The sequence below is a fragment of the Pongo pygmaeus genome, chromosome 15, assembly GCF_028885625.2.
Source record: "Pongo pygmaeus isolate AG05252 chromosome 15, NHGRI_mPonPyg2-v2.0_pri, whole genome shotgun sequence".
In the NCBI taxonomy this organism is placed as follows: Eukaryota; Metazoa; Chordata; class Mammalia; order Primates; family Hominidae; genus Pongo; species Pongo pygmaeus.
Window position 1 is genome coordinate 68,750,623 of NC_072388.2, and position 6,313 is coordinate 68,756,935.

Genomic DNA, 6,313 nt, shown 5'->3' on the forward strand with positions numbered 1-6,313 from the left:
AGGTCTGTTTAACTTTAAAGCAGGGTTTTTCAACCTTGGTACTATTGACATTTTAGCCTGGATAATTCTTTGTCGTGGGGCCTGTCCTGTGCCTTGTGGGATGTTTGTAGCATCCCTGGCGCTATCCTCCAGATAGGATCACCAAAAATGTGGCCAGACATTGCCAAATGTTCCCTGGGGAGCAAATTTGCCCCCTGTTGGAACCACTGTTTTAAAGCATCCCTGTCATGCTACATGTGCTGGCATGCTTATCTTTGCTGGGCTCAGGAATTTAATCTTTTGGGAAAACCAATTGACTGGCCATGTGGGATTCTCTTCTTAAAGTTCAGCCCCACATGGTTCATGTGGGTGTGGCAGGAGAAGAGTTGGCTGCATCAGACAAGGTCAACCTCTGTGTACCAGCACCTGAGGGTCTGTGGAGTGCTTGAGGCATTTTAAACTGGGTGTCTGTCTGCCTACATTTCTTGGGCCTCACTGGGTTGGGAGTGGTTCTAGTTCCTTCAACTATGCTTCCCATTTCTCTCTGCCAAGACTGTCCCACAGAGGGTGAACCGACACCCTGCCCCATTTCCCCCCCACCCCCGGCCATTTCATTATGCCAGGTAGCAAGAGTAGCCTTGGCCACTGGAATTGCTAAAACATCAGGGAAAACAGCTGGTGAAGGAAGGAGATGTCACCTATGCAAAAATGGAGCAGGAGCCTCATCTTGAAATGAGTAGGGAAAGGACTTTGTTGCAGGCAGCTGGCCCCACCACTGGCCCACAGTGCTGGGGAGGTGGCTTCACCTGATTTCATTTTTGGCTGCAACTTGTGCATGATCCTGCCTCTGCCTTCGCAGTGTAGTGTGGCCTTTTGCTGCTTTGGCTTACGAAATGGTTCCACTCCCCAGTCCCCAAAGTTCAGAGGCCACCCCAATCCAGCCCCAGGTTCTGGGGACACACTGAACGGAGGCCTGTTTCAGTTCAGCTGCCTCCTTCTCACATAGACAGAGTTGATTTATAACTGGGCTTCATCATATTTGTTTTTCCAATTCTGGCCTTCTTCCTCCCCAGATTGACTTTTTACTGGAAATGACTTTTACCAAAGGTACCTCTTGGAAGAGTGTCAGGTCCATAGGGAAGTTAGAGGCATCAGGGCCTACTGGACTTCAGGCCTGTCCCCAGCACCGTCCTGGGCTGCACTTTATTGGATGTGCTCATGAGTGGGGGGCTCAGAGACTTGGGGATGGGGCTTATCTTTTTAAATTGAGCCCGCTCAAGGGAACATAGAGGATAAGGGCTTGAGGAGCTCAAAGAGAGGAACAGACATCTGGAAAGAAAGGAAATAGGAAACTGGGACAGTAAAAAGCAACCAGCATCTCAGAGGATGAGGAATTAGGATTTTTGATAACTGAAGTTTGTCTCATCTCTCTTTTCCTTTAATATGCTCATAAGCTTTTGAGGGGTTAGCATACATCCTCAGTTTAGTTCGGTATAGCATACACATTTTCCTGCTTTCCCTCTTAGCCAATGATATATATTTGGTGGACGCAACTTCCTTCTAAAAGGACCATTTAAGAAATGGAAGATATGAAAGTAAGCATGTGTGTGAATGTGTTTGTGCCTCCACCACATGTAACTGCTTTCTTTTCGTTTCTTTCCTTTGAGTGTCTCCCCCTCCCCTGGGTGGTTTACATTTGCCCTCCTTTTGCTGAGATAATTTGCACTCTCCAACTTCATTAGCTGCAACCCCCTCCTGCCCTGGGACAAAAAATAGGGCCAAACTCTTCAAAAGAACACATGGAGACCCCATTAATGCTGGCCCTAATTGTGCCAGTTCAAACCCCTCAATAACTCTAATTAAAACCTGTCTTGTGCGAGGCGCTGAGTGGCAACACAGCTGTCATCCCAGACAATCACATAACAGCTATGAGAAAAAAGGTCTCTCTGTGCAATTTTTGGTGGTGGTTGTTATGGAAAGGGTCAATGCAGGAGGATTACGACAGGGGTGCAGTCAGAGTGGGGAACCTTGAAAAAGTCTTCGATGTCAGATCACAGTTTGAAATCGGAAGACCTTTAGCTTTTTTCCTCTAGCTGCCCCCTTACTTTTTTCCCCCTGCCCCAGGCAGGAACACCTGCAAACTGCCTGGAAGGGGCCATGACCACCAGACACATGGATACCACAAGTTGACTGAAACATCTGAAAGAAAAGGAGCCCCTCCCCTCCCCCTCAAGAGCCCGACCAGCAAAACCACACACCAAAAGCTGAGACAAAGTTTTTCCCCTGCTTCCAACTTTGTCTTTTAGGATCCAGCTACACTTTGCTGGGCACCATAAATAACTCTGCAATTACATTAATTGGTTGCATATTTGTTGACACTGAAAGGGAAGCCTTTAAGGTTGGGGGAGGGGGAGGTGTGTTTCAGCTGCAATTTTCCACTCTTTCCCTTTGCTGTCTCTCCCTGTCTGACTTCCAACCACCTTGCTTAGTTTTCTGGAATGGAGGGAAGTGGTGAGCTGATAGGCTGTTTTCAGAATAAGCTTTGACGGCTTTCAATCAGACTTATGTCTCTTCTCTTGGCTGTCCCTGGATCTGTTAATCCACTGGGTTTAGAAGTTATGTCCCACTGTGGGAGAACTTGAGATGGGTTCCTGGCAACACTCCATGGAGTTTGATTTCCTCTGGAGGCAGGATGTGGGGTGGGCTTCTTTTCAGGCTTATTGTTTGGATCAAAGGAGAACTGGCTAGACTTTTGCCTGAATCCCCAAACCCATCTTGGATTCTTCCAAAAGCTTGGCCAAGATACCTTGGAGAGTATCTTGAATTCCATTCCTTGGGAAGCTGCGGGATCTTAGTTACCTCATTCACTCTACCTCAGTCAATGGGCAAGACATGGAGCGTTCAGCTTGAAAACCAGCCCATTGGCTGGAGGACTTTGCAGAGTGGAAGGTGACAGGGGGCGGGCAGCAGACTCTGAGCCCCAGCTGACAGCTCAAAGTAGGCTGATGACCCGGGACTCAGAATTCATTTTCCCTCAGAGCCTGGAGGAATTCCTCTGGGTCCTGGCCTGGGGCTGGAGGGGGAATGACAGCGCATGGAACATGCCTTGGAAGCTGCCCCACCACTGGCCCTGCTGAGTGGGCAGAGCCACCCTTGGGAGGAGGAGCCATGCCTGCTTTGCTATCACTGTTCCCAAACAGTACCCAACATGAGCCTGGCACATGGGAGGCTCCCAGCTAATGTCTGATCGGGAGGATGGCTGAGGACCTCAGGTTCTGGTGTCCAGGTGCTCTGAGCTCTTAAAAAAGGAAGGAATTACTTCAATATGAAATCAGATGGTTCCCTTCCATGTGGTGTGGTGGAAAAAGCATAGACTTTGAGGCCCACAGACTGTAACTTTAACATACCGACTTTTCAGAGCATCATAAGGATAAATGCACTCATGTAAGTAAACACAAGAAAAGTGACTTTCTTTTCCTTTCTCTGTGAAACCAGTGAGAAGAATAACTTTCAGAATATAAGCTGATTTCCTCACGGCAAAATAAGGACAACACAGTCCTGCAAATTAGCAAAGGGAGAAGCAGGCTTGAGAACCTAAAAGCTTGAGCGAGACTGGGTTCCAGGCTGGCTCTCATGCTTACCGCCTTGCATTTGCTCTTCCCTCTATCCGGAATGTTCTTCTCCCAGATTGTTGCATGTCCCTCACTCCTTTAGGCCTCTGCTCAAATATCACTTCATCAGAGTGGGCTTCCTTGAGCATCCTATCCAAAATATCAACCTCCCCTCCCCATCTCTGTCTCCCTCACCTGCTTTATTTTTCCTTATGGTACATGTCATCCCCCAACATACTATATATGAGTTGATTTGTTTGTTATCTCTCTTCCTTATTACATTCTGAGTTTATGAGAACAGGAACTTGTTTTGTTCATTGTTGTATCCACAGCACTTAGAACATTCTAGTGCCTGACACATAGCAGATGCTCAATTAGTATTTATTGAATGAATGGGTTCGGGGATGGCAACAGCTTCTCATCACCTAGCAGGAAGAGAATACTTGCTCCTAAATATTTGTTGGGTCAAGTTACTCCATAATAAACGTGTTGTAAAAGAGTGGCCCTTCTCTCATTTCCAACCTATGGTTCCTAGAGTAGGAGTTAAGGTCACGGCTTGCCTTTGGAGCCAGATAGTCTTGGCTGTACCCTCCCACAGCAAGGGGAACTGGGGATAATTGCTGAGCACCTCTGAACTGCAGTTTCCTCATCTGAAGGTAACAATGATCGTTACCTCATAGGACTCCTGTGTGAATTGAGATAATGTTTGAAAAGTGTTTATGGGGATTTTTGGCACAAAGTATGTGTACATCAAAAAGTGGATGCCATTGCTGTTGTGGTCATCGTCATCCTCATGATCTTGAGGCTGAGACCACCCCCCTACCCCTAACTGAGAATGGGGCTGATCTAAGGACTGGCAATGCCATGAGGCAAGCGTATACTTTTATTTTGAAATAACCCCCACCAACTAATCATACTTAGGGAGGGGAGAGCTAAGCCCTGTTTTACTGCTTTTATTCCTCTGCTCTCCTGTTTTTGAAACTTGCACTTGGCTGCTCATCACATAGTCTTGTAGATAAGAAGGGCCACAAATTCCTCACTGAGTTTATTTCCTCGAGCTTGGACAGCTGGTGCAGAAGGTCCTCAAATGGTATTTGGGTCATTGTTACTTTGACAAGGAATCTGATTTCTTTTCAAACCAGAATAGGTTTCTGTCTAAGACCAGAGTAAATATCATCCCTTCAAAGAGACCAAACAGATGAGTCACAAGCAGACAAATCCGAGTCTTTTTTTCAGTGTCGCTAGGATGTTGTGAGTAGGCACACCCTCATTCTCTTTCCAGCCACCAAGAGTCAGTGTTAGGTGTTGGCAGAGCGACTGCCCGCTTCAGGGGCTCTCAACTTGTCGGCCCGTGTTTGGACCTAGGACTTTTCTGGGGCCGTCAGCCTTACCCTATTGCAGTTGTTTATCTACTCAAGTGCCCTGTATTCAACGATGTTGTATGACTGTATATATGTATGTTTATGTGCACATATGCAAACACATGATACACATACAAACCATACTCATTCCCTGCCTTTGGAAAGTTGGAAACAGTATGAGATTTGGAATCATCTAGACCTCAGCTTTAAATTCTGGCTTTGTCCTATAGTTGCTTTGTGACCAGGTCCAATGTGGTCCCTGCTATGTGAATACCCCTATGCACACCAATAGGAGCCTTTCTTCTTCTTTCTCCAGGCAGGAGAATAAGGGTTGGCTGGGCAAAGACTGGGTTCCTGGTAGGGAAAGGGAAGGGGACACATGCTTTGGAGAAGGGAGGGACCAATTAAGGATGGAGAGTGGTTGTGCAGTGAGAGAGCAGTGGAGAAAGAGATCTGCATACGCTCTGGCCCACTGTGTGAGGTTGGAGTCTGGGGCCCATCTCTGTCCAAGGGCACTAAGTGCTGCTCACCCCAGATGCACAGCCCGTCACAGTTTGTATACCTCAGTGCAAGGCATTGCTTATATTGGCTTTGCTTAGTTCACAAGTTGGGAGTGGTGACCAGCAGCAGGTGAAGTGAAGAGGCCATAAAGATTCCAGCTACAGAGACATTGGAGAATCAAAGAATGACTGATGAGGGATCCTAGAGCGGTGGTCCCTAAAGGGCGGCCTCAGGGCAATCCTCTGGATGGTGGCAAAAGAATGGTTAGAATCCATTTCTATTTGTAATCTACTAAAAACAAGAAACAAAAGTGCTTATTAATGTCTACTCACAGAGTGGCTCTTATTCCCCAACTCAGTCCATTCATCAGACAGCAGGCACCACAGCAGACGTAGGAGTGGCAGTCCCTGGGTCAGGGGTGGAGGGCGGGGTGCCCTCATTCTGTCCTGCGCTTTGAGCATGTTGTGATGTATTACAACAGTATATTTGTGCCTGTTAGTATATTGTTTAGTTGAATGCCTAGCCTCACAAAATAGCCTAAAAAATTCCTTTTAAAAGCAAAAAAATAGTTTTGTAGACAGTATTAAAACTGCAAAATATTAAAACAACAATGATGGCTGAGTTACCACCTCCAATTTCTTATATGAGCTCTCTTTTTCCCACATTGTGAGGTACAACAATGATCTGGCAAGAAATCAGCGACTAAAGCAAATCGAAGTGATTTTGAAATCTGCTAGACATACGGATTTATTTATTTATTTATTTTTTGAGGTGGAGTCTCACTCTGTTGCCCAGGCTGGAGTGCAGTGGTGCAATCTCGGCTTACTGCAACCTCCACCTCCTGGATTCAAGTGATTCTCC